Genomic DNA, 18705 nt, shown 5'->3' with positions numbered 1-18705 from the left:
GCAAACAGCTGGCATTTTAGCAGATCCCAGTGGCACTTGAGAGTAGAGTCATCATTGAATGAAAACATGATTTAACTCTGAATTTCACTTCAGTGTCTTGTGATATTAGAAACAAGATGAGAAATAATGCAATAGGACATGGCCTACTCCCTCTTAATGTTCAAGAAATTTCAACAGCCTGTAGGTTTTATTAACCAGCGTGTCTCCCAGGTGTGTGTCTCTGGCATGGGCATAGCCTTTGGGTTAGATGAACTAAATCACATGTTTGTCAACCCTAGTGGGTTATCATCTGTGTGAAGCAGACAGGTTCTGGGCTCTGTTGTGTGGACAGCTGCAGCCTTACCACATCAAAGATCAAGAGAACAGCCTTGGCTTGACATCTTGAAAGAGACACCTGTGGTGCTGTGGAGCCAGCAGTTGCTCACAGGGATGGTGATTTTGTCCTCTGAAGAGGCTGCACTGTCGACATGGCCATAGGAGGCTCAAGGAACCAGTCTGTGAGCTGGTGCTCGGCCTGCCAACCAGCCCCATACCAATGAGACAGCACAGCCCAACAGACAGTGGCCAGAGCTGGAGGGCAGGGGACATGGAGGGCAGGGGAAATGGTGAAGGATGTCACTGAGAGACTTGTTTATACTTTATGTCATACTTGAAATTCCTGCAGGCTTTAGGAATAGAATATGGAGCACTATGAAGTGAGACTTATGAAGACTTATGAAGAGATAAAACCCAGTACCACCATGCACATATCCCCTCTATGTGCACAGGAGTCTGTCTGTACTTCTAATATTCATCACAGACCTTTTTCATTGTGAAATGGACAAAATACCTGGTTATTAAATAATGCCTTGACTAAGGCTAAAACTGATTTTTTTTCCTTTGTGTGGTGTTGTTTTGTTTATCGTACTTGGAATGAACTCCAAGGCACTGTGCAGCCTGGGCACATACTCTACCACCAAACTACTTTCACAGCCCCATTTTTTCTTTTTACTTATTGACTTTTTACTTTTAAAAGTTACATGCACAAGTATTTTGCCTGCATGTATAACTGGGTATCACATATGTGTAGTGCCCATGGATGCTAGAAGAGAGTGTCAGAATTCCTAAAAGTAGAGTTATAAATTGTTGTTCTCTACCATGTGGGTGCTGGGAATTGAACCCCAGTCCTCTGGAAGAGCATTGGGGTTCAGTTCCACTGAGCCATGTCTCTGGTTCCATTACGTTTCACTTTGAAATCTTGCTAGGCTACCCAGGCTGGTCTTGACTCTCAGACCAGGCTGGCCTTGAAAGTGTGATTCTCTTATTTCAGCTCCCCAAACAGCTGGAATTACAGGAGGCCTGTCTCACCAGGTTCAGCTTCCTTTTGTTCTTAGTTCAAGTTATAGCTCACAATTGTCCACAGAAGACTGCATTTTTTTAAAAAAAATATATAGCTAATAGAAATATCTTGTAGATAATTCAACTAAAACTTCAGTTCATACAAGCTTAGACTTTTCTTACCAGTGAGACACGTCTGCTCTTGGCAGCACCAATTAATTCAAAGAGGATGATGGGCATCAAGAATCTCCTTATGGAGTTTGCTTTCAATGCAGCAAGGCTAGCCATTTGGCAAGAAACTGCTCTTGCCTGGACTTCTTGACAGTATGCTGTATAAACTGGACATGCAGGACCCACAGGAAAGTGACTGCTAAACTTTGTCAAAACCAGGCAGGATGGTCCTCAAGGTTCCTGCTTCACAGAAGAAACTGCCAGACATTCTTCAAGACACAAAGGAGAGCAATTGACAAACTTTGCCAATGTAGGTGGGACAGTCCTTCAAATTTCCTGCTTCATTGTAAAGTCTGCCAGATACTCTAGGCCTATAGGCTGAAGATGGATGCCCCAATGTTACAGAAGAACTTTGGGTGTCTCTGCCATATCTAGAGTTTTAGAAGTTGCTTGCTTGAACTTCCTGCTCACTTGGGTAATATTATTTTCTTTCTCAGGTCTTTGATGGGTTTGAAGACAAGACAGTTATAGCTACAATCTTCTCATATTTTAACTAAGAGCATATCAGATACAAGTTTTAGATTCTTCAGGATAGGACAGCTATTGGAGTAATCTCTTTAACTTGCCAATTACCTTTGGCCTGGACATTTAGTATGTGTCTCTTGCTTGATGTTGTTCTAGTTGGTTGTAGTTCCATTTTTGTTTATGTTATTGCCTTTTCTTTCTTCTAGACAATACTTGATAATTGTTCTTATTGATTATAACTTTGTATGAGGTTTAGAACCTTCTTATTTAGACAAAAAAGGGGAAGTGTTGTGGAAATTCATTCTATTCAACCAATGGCTTTTGGGGTATCTGACTCTATGGGTGTGGTCTTGTCTGCATCATGCATGATTATTTAAGAGGAGAGAGAGAGGAACTGTGCTTTCTCTTGGGTAGTGAGGACCAGGTCAGGTGGCTTGGAGCAGCTTGCAGTTGGTTCCCATCACCCTTGGGTGGGTGGAACGGAGGACAATGACAGCTGGATAAGTGGGAATGTTTATTTTGTTCTGTATTCATGAGTACATTATCCCCATTTTATTCCTTAATAAATTCTTGAGATCCTTTAACAGACTCTTATGGTATTATATAATAAGAAACTATACATGTTTTTCTTGATCCAGCCATTTGCTATTGGTCAGTTGTGTGCAGTGCAAGATCAGGATGGCAGAAATCCTTGACTATCAAACCACTCTGCTGTCAAGGACATTTTAACATCTCCTATCTAGGGAGGAAGAGTTGCTATCTGTCTATGGCCTCAGTGGCTATGCTAGTTAGTGTTCTGCCAGCTTGATACAAGCTAGGGTCATCTGGGATGAAGGAACATGAACTGAGAAAATCCCTCCATCAGACTTCTGTAAGCAACTGTGTGAGGGTGTTTTCTTGATTAATAATTGATGTGGGATGGCCCAGCATACTGTGGGCAGTGCCAGTCCTGGGCAGGTGATCCTGGGACACATAAGAGAGTGTCCTGAGGAAGCTAGTAGGCAGCGTTCCTCCATGGCCTCTCCTCTAGTTCCTGCCTCTAGGCTCCTGCCTTGAGTTCCTGACCTTATTTTCCTTCTTAAGCTGTAAGATGAAATAAACCCTTTCCTCCCTAAGCTGCTTTTGGTCATTGCATTTGTTGCAGCCATAGAAAGCAAACTAAGACAGGAGATAAAGCTGAACATTGTCTGACTTTTCAAAGCACTTTGCATATTTTCCCTTACAGTATCTCCAGTTGCAAAGCAATCTGCTTACAGAAGTGTCTTGCTGTTGATCAGAGCTATGGCTACTGGGCAGCATGGCATTATCTACATTGTTTCATTTGATCCTTGCAACAATCTTGTAAGACAGGTGAGTCACAGTGTGTGCTATTATTATTTAGAGCTGAGGATTTAGCCCAGAGCCCCAAAGATGCTGGATACATGGTATATCATTGAGTATACCCCTTGCCTCTGTGTTATTTTTCTGATTATATAGCTGGAGATCAGAGAATTCTCTGAACTTTTCAAGGTTACCTCAAATTAGTGATTTGTGGTAGAACTCCAGGGGATACAGAGAAGTGGTTGTAGGTAGAGTTTTCCTGCCTGGCCCACAGTCAGGGCAAATCTCTCTCACCTGCCAGTCCCACAGCCGCTCAGACCCGACCAAGTAAACACAGAGACTTGTATTGGTTTCAAACTGTATGGCCATGGCAGGCTTCTTGCTAACTGTTCTTACAGCTTAAATTAATCCATTTCTATAAATCTATACCTTGCCACATGGCTCGTGGCTTACCGGCATCTTCACATGCTGTTTGTCATCTTGGCGGCTGGCAGTGTCTCTCTCTCTCAGCCTTCCACTTCCCAGCTTTATTCTCCTCCTTGTCCCGCCTACACTTCCTGCCTAGCCAATGGCCAATCAGTGTTTTAATTATTGACTAATCAGCAACACATTTGACATACAGAACATCCCACAGCACTTCCCCCCCTTTTTTTTTTAAAAAAAAGAAAGGAAGGTTTTAACCTTAACAAAGTAAAATTACATATAATTTGGGAATTTGGGCGTAGCTTCTCTTACTACTTCCTGCTGGAGGGGGGCGCTGTATCTTATGGGGATACAAAGAAAATTTTAGGATCATGGAAAAGTCCATGAGGGTGTATCGTCTGAGCCAGTTGCCTTCAAACCATTCTGGATGTTGGATCATCTGGGCCACGGTGTCATCGGAGACCTTTCAGGGGGTCTTGGCTGGTCAAACCTGATGTATCTTAATCTGGAACAAATCCATAGCCTTTGGCTTTCTGTGGGAACAAAAGCAGAGTCTCCTTTCCAAAGTAACATATCCTTATATCCAAATTTTGAAGTCAAGGCACCTTTAAAATATACATTTTGGCATAACTCAACAGCTTTTACAATCAAATATTTTTCTGTAGTTAAAAGTCCCAAAGACAACACAATGCAGATTCTCTGTGTAATATCCATTTTTACGTGGCTTATTTTTTATACTACCTTTACTGTCTCTTTAAAGACTTTATTTTTTAAAACTATGTATTTATTTCTATAACTCTATATATCATCTTTTTTGTCTCTTTCAAGCCTACGTATCTTTTACACACATTGTAAACTATTACATCTGAATCTGTCTTATTGTGAATCTATTGCCTTAAACTGCAGCAGCTGTGGCTGCTGGATCCACCCACCTCAGCTTCCCAACATGGCCATGGTTTACCGCCAGCTCTGGGAGCTATCGGGGGTCTATGCTTTTAGCCAAGCAGCGTGTAGCCCAGAAACCTCCCCTTTTGCTCTGCACCAGCAAAGGCTAAATCCACCATGCAGCTCAAAGTGCCACTTGCAAAGGCCTCATTCCCGCCATAGGCAGGTCGAGCACGCACGCTAGGAACCCACCAGTAGCTCAAACCAGCAGCTGCTGCTCATTTGAGAGAGACAATTAGGAACTGTTTTTAGCTCCGTTTTAGAATCTTTTCTCAGGTTTTTAGGTGGAAACTCTTGCCACCACGTTGGACGCCATTTGTAGGTAGAGTTTTCCTGCCTGGCCCACAGTCAGGGCAAATCTCTCTCACCTGCCAGTCCCACAGCCGCTCAGACCCGACCAAGTAAACACAGAGACTTGTATTGGTTTCAAACTGTATGGCCATGGCAGGCTTCTTGCTAACTGTTCTTACAGCTTAAATTAATCCATTTCTATAAATCTATACCTTGCCACATGGCTCGTGGCTTACCGGCATCTTCACATGCTGTTTGTCATCTTGGCGGCTGGCAGTGTCTCTCTCTCTCAGCCTTCCACTTCCCAGCTTTATTCTCCTCCTTGTCCCGCCTACACTTCCTGCCTAGCCAATGGCCAATCAGTGTTTTAATTATTGACTAATCAGCAACACATTTGACATACAGAACATCCCACAGCAAGTGGTTCTGGCCATCCCTACTCCTGAAGGCTTGACAGGAAGCTGAGTTACCATGACAATTTCAGTTGCTGTGATTCTTCTTGAAGCTCACGCCAGTGCAGAAGGTGAAATGTGTTTTGCTTTGAGAACTCTCCTAGAAATTGACTCAAGACTTTTCAATAGACTCATTGGAGTGTTGTCTGTGCTAAGAAAGCAAGAGAATGGGAATCAATGGGTTATGTATAGAAACCACTCAGTGTCCAATAGTAGAGGCTCACCTCCCCCTAAATAGCTCTCCCTCATCTCAGAAGACAATAATACCATTTCCCCAAATTGCTCAAGTCAGCACTTGACCCTATGATTTCATACCCCCGGACAAATCTATCAGAATCTGACTTGTTTTGCTGCCTCCACCCACCACCTTGGTCCAAACTGATAACTGTTGGGACATCCATCTCCATGGCATCCTGGCTTCACTGTGGTCTTCTTCAATCTGCATCCACAGAGGAGCCACAGGAGTCCTGTGAAAACAAAGGTCAGCTCTCATTTCTCCTTGTATGAAATCTTATGACTTCCTATGTCCCATGTTGAAGCCAAAGTCTTCAGCATGTCCTAAGCTGTGACTCATCTTCCTCTCACACTCAGTCTCCTCGACCCTGTGTTCCAGCTACCTTTCTTCCCTTGTGTCTCAGCTATCAAGCTTGGGATACACGATGCTTTTTGCCCAAAACCCTGTTGCCCCAAGAAGCTGTAAGGGTCCCATCTCCCCTTTGTCAGTTCAGAACTTTACTTAGATGGGATCTCAGCAGCAAGATTTTCCTGGTTGCCAGCTACAAAATTAATCCAGGAATTCCTTAGCATTTACATGGTGTATACTTCTCATTTATTTTATGTTTCACCTAATAGAATATAAAATGAATGAAAACAAAACTTTACTCACTGTCTCTGTCACAGGCCCAATGCTTGGCTCATCTCATGGTACACACTGGTGTTCAGCAATTACTTCTTGAATGAATGAAGTCATTGAAGGGAGAGTTGACTCACTTTTGGTGAAGTCTTATCTTTTTGCTTAATCATTATGGAAAGGCATCTGAGGATACATCCGTTATACCCTGTGCTTCTGCCCTTCCGTCTTCCTGCCTGCCTGCCTCGTGTCTGCCCAGGACTCCTCCATGTCCTCATAGCTGGGTGGTCAGCTTTGCAAACAATGGTGGATTCCTGGTAACCAGACCTACAATGGGATTCCAGGGTTGGCCCTGAGCCAGTGTTACATTTCAATTCATGAAGATTTGGTTTGACTAAATTTGCATGGCACTTAGACATTGGTGCTGGGAAATGGAGATAGAAAAGATTTTTTTTTAAAAAAGCATATTGGGTCATGTTACCTGAAAGAGCTCATGATTAATTCTACATTTACTTGTCTTTATTTATATGCACAAATCTCCCTGGGAAGGTGAGATTGAAAGGCGGGTTCTGGTTCAGGTGAGATTTTAGGCATCTAAGAAGTTCTCAGACACTACCTGGACTGTTGGTCTTCAGACTGTAATGCACATAATGTACATGGTAGTGCAGTTCAGTCTTCCTCAACGAGAGCTGGAGAAGCTAGAGCCCTGTCTGGCCATGGACTAGTTCATGTAAGTAATTAACTCATGTCACTGCATTGGACTGGGACCTGCTTGGGCCATACCCCAAGAAACGGTGGAATGGCCATTGTTGTCCAACTGCACGCTCCGCTGATAGGACTGAGTTCAGATCTGCAATCAGACATCTGTAGACTGACTTGGAAACACAGAGGCTTTTGATCTTATACTCAAACTTAGCAGTTACTATCCAGGGCTCTAAGGAGCTCCCACTTTCATTCTGGTTGGCATGGGCAGGTTGTTCCTCCTGGAGGGAAGATCCTCAGGTTGTGCATCAGCCATGGAGAAGAAAAACAAACGGTTTAATGCTGTCCTCTAAACCCATTTGAAAGGATTTTCAGTGGGAGCTGAAGTGGCAGCTTAGTGGTTAAAGTGCTTTTGGATCCCTAGTACCCACAGTATGAAAAGTCAGGCCTGGTAGGGAAGCTGTGACCCCAGCACTGGGGAGGGGAAGGTAAGAGGAAATCTGGGACTCACTGGCCGACCAGCCAGACTGCAAATGAGAGCTTCGGGTTCACAGAGAGACCCCTTTTAAAAACAGCAAGGTGCAGAGGGACAAAGACAACTTCTGGCCTTCATATACAGGGGAGCACATGCTCACACATTACCACACACACACACCTCTACACATACCACATATACATTAGTACACACACACAAATCACCACACACATACACATCACTAATACACATCAATGGACACACATCAAAACACACATACATACAGATTACCACACACGCATCATCACATACACATGAACACACACACACATACACACACACACACACACAAACACACACACACACACCACCAGATAGATACATATCGATATACACACACACACACACACACACACACACACACACACACACACACACCCCAGAGATTCTTAGCACTAAAGATCAGTGACTTCAACTTAGTCCTTCCATATGTGACTAGGTCCTGTGGTCACTGGAAGAGAGAACAGGACACAAATGTTTGAGCTCATGCTACTGTGAAAACCATGTTTATCTTAAACTCTTGTCCAAGCTTCCTCATCCTGGCTAAGACACTGGGCACTGGCTGTCCCGCCTACACACCAGTTTGGCTACACTGGAAGCATGGCACTCCACTCAAGTAGAAGTGTGCCCTTCCCCCTTTGTTCCTCTAAATAACTTGCTGCTTTACACTTTCCTTTGTATATAGAAGCAATAGCAGAGGGGCCATGTTGTAAATAATCATGGCAGCCAGGGATGCTGGCACACACCTGTAATTCCAGCACTTGGGAGACAGAGAAGGGGGATCAGGAATTCAAAGGCATCCTCAACCACACGCATGTTCAAGACTAACCTGGACTACAGGAGATCTTATCTCGAGCACCCCTACCCCCAATCTAAATATCTTCTGTTCAGTGTAGACAGGCTATGTCAATTGTTCACATAGGTTAAACTATTTGGGTTGTTTCAATACTATTTCTTTTCTCTTTTAATATTTAAATAAAATCCAGCATACTGAAACTAAGCACTTAGACTTTTTAAAATACCATAAACATTCACCAATGCACACCTACCTTGTCATAAATGTAGATGTTTTCTGTATTTTCACAGGATTAACCCTAAGGTTAACCAGTGGAAGTTCTGAAGTCTTTTGTTTTCCAAATGACCTTGAAACCTAGAGGCATTAAACCAATGTCAATCCAACAGCTCCAACCTGTCAGAGCAAGATTCAATATCTTCCCAGTCCCTTCTTCATGAGAAAACACATTATCAACTTGTGCATCTGGCTCTGTTTATTATCTTTAATGAAATTTGTAGTGGTGAATAAAACTAGCAAGGGCTCACTATTAACATCCTTCACTTTTAAAACCAGACCTCAGCACAACACTTAGAAACAGGTGAGGGTCTGGAGAGAAGGCTCCACAGTTAAGAGCACTTGCTGCTCTTGCAGGGGACCTGAGTTCAATTCCCAGTCCCCACATGACAGCTCACAATCATCTGTAACTCTAGTTCCAGGGGATCTGATATCCTCTTCTGACTTGCGCTGCACATATACGGTGCAGAGATACAGCATGCAGGCAAGCACTCAAACACATAGAACAAAACAAATCTAAAAAGACACATCCAAGTGAGAGTTAATCCCTGGAATTAGGAAATGTGTGTTGTTGATCACTATAATTGTAGTGGTCAAAATTAAAGGGAGCAGACAGAAGCCAGCACAAGCATCAGTAAGTGAGAATAGTGGGTAATGGATGAAGAAAACTCATCTCCATTCCCATGGAGTCGAGTAAGTAAAAGCAGAAGAAGGAAAAAGGAACCATGCATGCACTTTAGAGGCTGATGGAAGAAACCTCACATTTGAGACTGTATTTGTAGTTTAGGGAATCACATGGGGAACAAATCTGGACAGTAGTTCTGATAGCGTAGACAGTGAAAAATTCCATGTTTCAAGAATTCATCTCTGCAGGACAGACTTCTCTGATGAATAAGAAAAAATTGACCTAGATAACTTTTTTCTTGCTTTCCATGTGGAACCACCAGGTACCTACTGTGCTTTGGTCCCTGGCCCAGGCCCTGGGATGGACCTAGGCACAGTAGACGCTCCACCTGTATTCAGAAGGCACTGTGGTGAGAAATGAGGAAGCCGCAGCCTGGTAAACTCATGGGCACCCAGGAAAACCAAGAGGAAACCTGGATGATTTGAGTCACCTTCAGAAAGCTTTGGAATTCATTTTTAAAATAACAATTCCAGATGAACAGAAGAGAAGGTTGGGGATATTTAAGTGGGCTATCAGATTTGCACAGTGAATCACAGAGGAAGGATACAAATGCCAAGGCCACCTTTAAATGAGCTAGATATTATACAAAGAGGAGCGGAAGGCCATGAAGGGAGAGGTGGAGGAAGAAGAGGAGGAGGAGGGAGAAGGGGAGGAAAAAGGGGAGGAGGGAGAGGAGGAGGGAGGAGAAGGAAGAACGGGAGGAGGAGGGAGAGGTGGCAGTGGAGGTTAGGACAATTCAGAGGATGAACACGGACATGCTCAGGGCCCTCTTGCTGGGAACGCTATGTGTAGGCTCTTAGAAACAGGAGGTGACAGAGAGCTCTGACTGAGCAGGAGAGGAGTCTGAGAGAGTTCACCAAAGCCCCTGGGAACTGCCAGGAAGTACAGAGGCCAAGGAATTAGAACTATTTGATAGCTCAGAGGAAACCTGGTGAAGGAGGAAACAGTTTAAAGACCGGCTCACAAAACAGGCTGGAGGCTGCAGGAGCCTGGCTGCACCCCAGCAACTAGGGGAGTGCTGAGCCCTCCCTCAGCAAAGCTGGGTTTTAAGGCTAAGCCCAGACAGAAGACATCTTAGGATGAAAATGATGGGTCAGAGTTTGGGAAGAAAGAAAAAAGACTGCCCCCGCCAGTCCAGCTGCCACGCTACATCTGGGGGTTTGGATTGGCGGTGTTTGCTTCGACTTTTCAGGGCAGGGATTAAGATGAGGGCATGAAAGCAGGAGAACTGGCCCCACCCCTTGCACTTTGCTGCATGGGTGAACTAGCCAGGGCAGTGCTGGAGAGAGCTCACCCTGGGGGGGAGGACAAGGAGAGCTGGTGGGCTGATTGACCATGCAACCACCCAGCCCACAACCAGGGTTATGTGTTGGCCCACCCCAACATCCACCCCATCTGTGATCTGCTGAAGCATGTGAAGGGACCGGTCTGCAGATCCAAAGCTGCAGGATTTCCACAGCACAGGACCACATCAGGATAACCAAGAGGAGTTCCAGTGAGGGCCTGTAGCCAGAAGTTTCTCGAGTCCCACCCGCGGTCCAGACAAATCTCTCTCACCCATGGTCCCACAGCTGCTCAGACCCAAGTAAACACACAGAGGCCTAGATTATTTATACACTGTGTGACCTATGGCTTTAGCCACTTGCCAGCTAGCTTGTCAGGCAGCTCTTTCATCTTCTCTGAAGTAGATTGGTGCTGCCAGGAGCAGACATGTCTCACAGCCATGAAAAAAGAAAAAAAAAATCTATGTTATTTAAATGTCTTAAATGCCATATTATGTAGATGTCTAAAGTATTTGAAGATTACTTACCTACTTGAAATATATCTATGTGTACCGAGACAATTTAACTAACATGATTTTAAATTTGACTATTATAGATGACTATTAATTTGTATTTCTTAACTATACATTACATTCTTAAGTGAGTTGCATAAACATAATACCTTAAACAAGAGTAAAAATATACATACAGTATAGCAAAATTAACTTTAAATTTGTACCAATAAACCAAAATCCACAGCAATGTAAAACATTTCAAATAAGTTGCTGCTCTCTAAAAGTAGATTCAATAATCTACTCTTTCATCCTATCATATCTATATTCCCTTTTCTTCTTTAGAAAGAGACTGCATTTATAATCAACCCCCTTTAAATAAAAATAAACATTTATAAACAATATTTTGGGAATTTTGGTGTAGCTTCTCATACTTCCTGCTGGTTTGGGGTGCTGGTAATCTTATGGGGATCCTGAAAAAATTAAGAATTATAGTTAAATCTTGGCTGTAGTAGTCTGTGAGGCTGTATCAACCTTTCAGGGGGTCTTGGTTGATCAAACCATATTAGTTTAGAAGCAATTCATAGGTTCTCATCTTCTGTAGAAACAAAAGCAGAACATCTTTTCCAAAGCAACATATCCTTAGACACAAATTTTGAAATCAAAATACCTTCAATATATATATATATATATATATATATATATATATATATATATATATATATATATATATTTAACTGAGTAGCCTTTGCAATCAAATGTCTGCAGGTAAAAATCTCAAAGACAATATAATCCAGACTCTGTGTGTGATTTCCATCTTTACGTGGCTTATTTTTTTTATATTACTTTAACTGTCTCTTTAAAGACTTTATTTTTAAAACTATCTATTTCTTTATATAACTGCATATATTCCTTTTTTCTCTCTTCTAAGCTTAGAGACATTTTTTACACACACTGTAAACAGTTTATAATTTTATTCCATCTATAATCTGTCTTATTGTGAATCTATAATCTTTCTCTGACCAGGAAAGATTTTAAACTGCTAAACTGCATGGCTAGGATGAAAAAAGGCAGCCTTGGCTGCTGACTCCACCCACCTCACCTCCCCACATGGCAACATGGTGGTGGTACATTTACTGCCAGCCCTGGGAGCCCTGCTCACCACCTACTCTGGGAAGCAGTGGGTCTATGCCTCCAACAAGCAGTGTGTAGCCCAGAAACCATTTTTTTTCCCTTGTACTAGCAAAAGCTAAATCCAACATGCAGTGCACTGCATGGCTTGGAGACACCTCTGTGTACTGCAGCAGGAGTCCACCATGCTGTAGGTCAAGCCCAAATGCTGCAGTGTCTCTGTATCATGGCCTGAGAGACACACCTAGGAAGCTATTTTTAGCTCTGTTTTAGAATCTTTTCTTTTTAAGCTTTCTCAGGTTTTGGGTGGAAATTCTTGCTAGCATGTCTGGATGGCAAATGTAGCCAGAAGGTGTCTCCAGTCTTGTCCAGCCCTGCAGTCCCATATTTCTCAGGTCCCAAGTAAACATACAGAGGTTATATATTATTTATAAACTGTATGGTCTATGGCAGGCCTCTTGCTAGCTAGCTCCTATATCTTAAATTAACCCATTTCTATTAATGTATATTTTACACATGTTCCATGGCTTACCAGTCTGCTGGCATGTTATTCCTTGGGCAGCAGGCTGGCATCTCTCCAGACTCCGCCTTTCTCTTTCCTGTCTCTCTCCTTGGATTTCCCATCTGCCTCTAAGCTGCCTTGCCACAGCCCAAAGCAGCTTATTTATTAACCAATGGGAACAACATATATTCACAGATACAGAAAGACATCCTCCAGCAAGGGCCCAGTATTCATAGTGTAGCAGAAACCAGAGGCCTTGAACCAGACCAATGACTCTTTGCAATGAGCATTTGCAAGTACAGATATACAGATAAAAAGGATTTACTGCGTGACTCACTGTGTCATACTATAGCTTCCATGACAAGACTGATTTTTTCCTTCTCTTTTTTTTTTCCTTTTTCTCTTAAATTTTGTTTTACTTTATTTTGATGGGGGAGGTTGCAAGGGCAGAGGGTGGATAAGAAGGGACAGGGAAATGAATGGAATAGAGATATATGATGTGAAAGACACAAAGAATAAATAAAAAGAAATGGATGTGAACTTTGATTTCTGTATCTAAAGATGCTGAATCTTTGGTATGTTTCACCATTGACTATTAGATACGCAGACACCCTGCAGCCAATGAACGGTGAAGTCCGCTTCACTGGAACTGGTCCAGAGGAGACCTTCCTCCGAGCTGGGTGTACAATTCCTTCTCAGTTTGTGAAAACACAGGATTCATAAAGCAATCGATCTACCCACTTCCCTGTGACTGGCAGATCTTGTAGGTGAGACACTTTTTTTTTTTTAAAGTCACTGGAGTCCTGACTCTGCATTCAAAGTGGAGAGAACATGCAATTTCAACAGAATTTCCAGAACACAGAAAAGAAAATTGCATCTTGCCAAGAAAATTGGCCAGTCCACCTGAAGGCTGTATCTGGATGCTCTGCAGGAAGACACACTTGAGATTCTCATGCCCTTGAGAAAAACTGCCAGTGGCACCACGTGGGTCCCTTTGTGTTTGCTGCACTGACCACACAGATCTGACCATTGTTCAGGGAAACAGGATGTGGCACAAACACTTTTATGAATCAGTCTTAAGACCTTTGTCTTGGCCAATGTTATGTTTTTGTTTTTGTTTTTGTTTTTTGTTTTTTAACCAAACTGAATTTGATCTGTGTGGTGGTTCATACTGTCAACTTGATTGGTTCTAGAACAGTGGTTCTCAACTTTCTAAATGCTGCAACCCTTTAATACAGTTCCTCCTGTTAAGGTGACACTCCCCCCAACCATAAAATTATTTTGTTGCTACTTCATAACTGTGAGTTTGCTACTGTTATGAGGTGTATGAAGTGTTTCTCTTTCTGAGGCTCTTAGGTGACACCCGTGAAAGGCTCATTCGACCCCCAGGGGTGGCGACCCACAGGTTTGAGAGGAACTGTTCTAGAATCACCTCTGGGCATTCCTGTGAGGAGCAATATAGATTAGGTTAATTCCATCTTAGTGATAGGTAGCACGACCCCATAGGCTGGAGTCCCAGACCAAATAGAAGGGCTGAGGAGCAGCAGCATTCATCTGCATTCTTGCCAGCCATGCGCACAGTGTTAGCATCTGCCTCAGCATCCTGTCGCCAGGACTTCTCTTGACCATGGGCTACAGGAGGCCGCCCTCCCCTGAGTTCCCTCAGCCAGGCTTTTGCTGCAGCTACAGAAGTAACGTGGCATTTGCTCAGCAGGTGGGAGGCTGTGGTTACCACTCACAGAAGGAGCTAGCTGGAGTGCCATAAACAGTAGGGGCACTGGCACTGTAGGAAGACTGTGGGTTAGTAACCACTCACAGAAGGAGCTGGCTGGAGTGCCATAAACAGTAGGGGCACTGGCATTGTAGGAAGACTGTGGGTTAGTAACCACTCACAGAAGGAGCTGGCTGGAGTGCTAGCAGGGCACTGGCATTGTAGGAAGACGGGCAGGTTAGCAAGGGGCCCCGACTCTGTGAAGTCTTCAGTATTTCTCCATCAGATCTTGTCCTTTGGGATATGAGGGGCGCTCTCCAGGCTCTGGTTTCATCGTGGACAGTGTTTGCCTCATAACTGGATGGACTTTTGTTGCTGGGAGGCTGGACACTCTAAGAGGTGGTTAGGAGTTAGGTCACTGGCTGTTCCTTAGATGGCCTCTTCTTTCCTGGGACCTTCCTTCCTGTGATTCTCCCTCTGCTTCCTGACAACCACAAAGCGAGCAGGATTCCTCTATCCTGTGCTTCCTGATGCTCTGGAACACAGACAACTGAATAAGTGGCCATAGAGCCAAGCCTCTAAACCGTGAGGCAAAAAGGTAATCTTCCTCCTTTAAGGAGATTGCCACAGACATATGTCAGAGTGATGAAAAGGCGGCTGCTACAATCTGCACTATGTTAATGTAACTGGGACTCTTCTGTGAGTCACAGGCAGGCACAGCCTGACTTCTTTGGGTTTCAGTTTCTGTTAGTAAGGAAAGCTTTTCTTCCAATCCCCTCAAACCTGGGGTCCAGTTGGGCAGGACTGGTTTCGGGTCTTGCCATTTTCTCACTCGCTGCAAGCTTCCTTAGTAGGATGCATGACATTTCATCATCTAAAACACAATGTGAGCTCCTCAAGGCAAGAGTCCGGTGAGTCAGGGGCTGAGGCAGGTAAGCAGCCAAAGCCATGACAGTTAGGTTTCTGCAGAGGGAAGATTAGATTTCCCCTTGTTCAATCTTGCATTGATGGGGCCCAGTCTTTCCTCTCATCCCTTGGTACATCCCTAACATTACAGCCTGTCTGCATCGTCACCAGCTGTATTGACAGTTTTTAGTTTCACCCTCAGGCAGCCTCAGTGACCATGAATTTTACTCCGAAGTCTGAGAATTTGAAGCTATGTTCTTGTCTCTGAGTGTCTCTACCCAAAGTGTGCCAAAAGCCCTCTGCAGTAGGATTTCATGTCCACTGAAATCTGGGAATGGGCTGTAGGCTGAGCAGCCCACAGCAAACACACACACACACACACACACACACACACACACACACACACACACACACTCAGCATGGCACACGCAGGGACAATATTACAGGCACCATGTTTCAAGCCCAGACTCTGAGCTGCTTCCTGGAAGCAGTCACAGGAGAGAAGAGTTCCTATATAGACTTTTCTGACCAACAAGTTGGGGAGCATTAGGCTAGCTTGGGTTCCTGGTTGGGTATTCAGCTGGGATCTCTTAAGACCCACATGAGCTGATGGTGTCTGGGTGAGACCCCTGGACCCATGCAGGGGATGCTGTTTTCACTCCAAGAAACTCTCCAGCACCGCAGCAGCCACCCTCCACCTTGGAGAGCACAGAACACCATGTGAGTATCCCCGTCAAGTGTTAATTTCTGTGGGATCCGATCACATCCCTGTCCTGTCCTGTTTTGTTGTCAGTTTGACAGAAACTAGTGTCATCTGAGAAGAGGAAACCACAATGAGAACAAGCACATATCAGACTGGCCTGGGTAAGCCTCTGGGACATTTTCCTCATTCGTGATGATGGGGGAGGGCCCAGCTTATTGTGGCTAGTACCACCCCTGGGCAGGAGATCCTAGGCTATGTAAGAAGCAAGCTGAGCAAGCCAAGAGGAGCAAGTCAGTAAGCAACGCTCTTCCACATCAGTTCTGCCTCTGGGATCCCCTGGTGATGGACTGGGATGTGGAACTGTAAGCCGAAATAAACCCTTTCCTCCCCAGGTTGCTTTTGGTCATGGAGTTTCATCACAGCAATAGAAACCCTAAGTGTTTTTCGGTAATTTTACATTGAAGGACTTTGGTGTCATCCTCCAATTGAGTAACTGACTCCTTCAGGTGAAAAAGAAGGTTTTCTGTCATTTCCACCCTTCCCATCCATGAACCTTATCATGTAGCATATACAAACTTTTTTGGATGAATTTAGGCCATAGAAAAGCTACAGTTATGAAAGTATTCTATAGAATAACACTGCCACACTCCATCTTTGGTCTTCAGTGAGTAGAGGCACCAGAGTCAGGGTAACTGTTTTTTCAGGATAGTTTGCAGAAGATTCTGTCAGCTCAGAGACCCTTACTGAATGGTTATGTCACAGGGAAGTCAATAGCATCTTTTAATCTGAGTTTTGCCATTATTTACCCTGCCAATCAGTAAGGCGATGATGTCATTTAAAGATTTTAAGCCAACATAGCAGATGAAATCAGTGTTTTGAAAATACTTCTAAGCAGAGAGGCAAATATAACGAGGAAGTAGGTAAGTCGAGGAGATCTGGAACTAATGCATAAAAGCTCCTGCAGAAGCTTGGTGGGTATCGCTGTTCTGGAAACAGAAGCAAGTGGGTTCAGGAGAGCTAAGGGGTGACATGTATGGACAGATTGGTGACACACTGGACATGAAAAATAGAGCGAAAGTGAGGTGTCTGCAGAGGTAGCTTCTTCTCTGTCTCTGGAAACTGGGCTGTTGATGTGGCTTCCTTCTGGAAAGGATACATATAGGAAGGTCCCAAGCACTTCCCTCTTGGGGCCTGCCCTCTGCAGAGCATGCTGGGATTGCTAAGGCGGGCGATCAGCTCCCTTTCTAAAGAGGAGATTTGTTTAATGTTGCTTTGGTTTTAACCTGAAAGATAGAGGAAGCAATAGTCCTGTTGCAGCACAGGTTTGGAGGGAGGAATGAGTCATGTCGATGCCCCCTCCCCACTGAGAAATCAGGATATCAGGGCTGTGTGTGTGGTGTGTGTTCAGTTACAAAGCCACTGACCTCACAGTGCGGTCTTGGGTCTTCGTGCTTTGCGGGGCTGCGGAGGTCACTGAATTCCACAGCAAAGCTCATCACCGATGATCTAGTTTCTTTCTCTCTCCTTTTGGCAAGTGTTCTCAGCCCTGAATTTTAGATACGCACAGAGTCTTGGCCTCTTCTTCTTAGGCTTCGCACATACCCTCATGATATAGATAATAAGTTCTTCCACGGCCCTCAACTTTTTACTTGTTTCCATCAGTTCCGAAACCAGGACACTCTCTAAATTACTTAACCAATTTCCTCTCCAGCTGACTTCCGGTTTTTCATCCTCTTGGTTACCTGCTTCAACTAATCCGTAGATATTCTAATCTTCCTCTTGCAAGAAGCTTTAAACTCAGTCAGCATCGCTTTCTCTATCTTTCATTCCATTATCTTTATCTTCAGGTGCAGCAGCGGAGAATTAGTCTCAACTTACATTTCTTTCCGAGAGGTAGGTGATACAGTAGCCATTTTCACAGTTAGGGAGGCAGCTCTCCATTAACCTCCACCAGAGTGTTTACAGGCCTTTGGGGGAAGGTTAGAATGTATTCCTTTAGAACCACGTGCAAAAGACCTGTCTCAGGGCTGTTTGGCTGTTTGCAGAAGACATTTTTGAACTATCAACTATGTTCTCCATAGAGCAATTATCTACTCTTTTCTTGGAGAAAAACAAAAATACACCGTTTTGGTTGTTTTTGTTTTTGTTTTTATTTCTTGCCGGATTGAATGTTTTGAGACAGAATTCATTTATTTATTTATTTATTTTTAAAATCTGTGCCACTTTAGAGTGTTTGTGACTTTTAGTTCAAAATGTCACCTTTTATTTCCAGTCTCTGCCTTGCTATTTTATGCTTACATAAAATTCCAAAGAGAGATGTTTGTCTAAATGTTATGACCATGCAATTGTACTACAACCAAATTCTAGGGCCCTCCCCCAAGACAGAAGAGGGACGCAGGGCAGGACCAGTGCCATTATGAAGGTCTGGCGGCTATCCTGCAGGATGCAGCAGGGTCCTGCCTTGGCAGCGTGGCAATGTGGATTGAGCAATAGATAAATGTGTAACAGAGCTCTTCAGAAACACTCCAAGGACAGCTGACATTCCTGTGAGGGGGGACACCAGCAGAGTCTGTGCTGGCCCTGGGGCCCAGGAAGGACCGTCCAAGGGGTCAGGATGAAGCCTCCCTGGATCTTCCTGGGGAAGGCTCCCTATTTCCTGTCCTCCTCACCGGACATGCATCCCTGAGTAGCAG

This window comes from Peromyscus californicus, unplaced genomic scaffold (genome assembly GCF_007827085.1).
Source record: "Peromyscus californicus insignis strain IS unplaced genomic scaffold, ASM782708v3 Scaffold_9__1_contigs__length_137607984, whole genome shotgun sequence".
Classification (NCBI taxonomy): domain Eukaryota; kingdom Metazoa; phylum Chordata; class Mammalia; order Rodentia; family Cricetidae; genus Peromyscus; species Peromyscus californicus.
Note: the sequence above shows the minus strand (reverse complement) of the source record.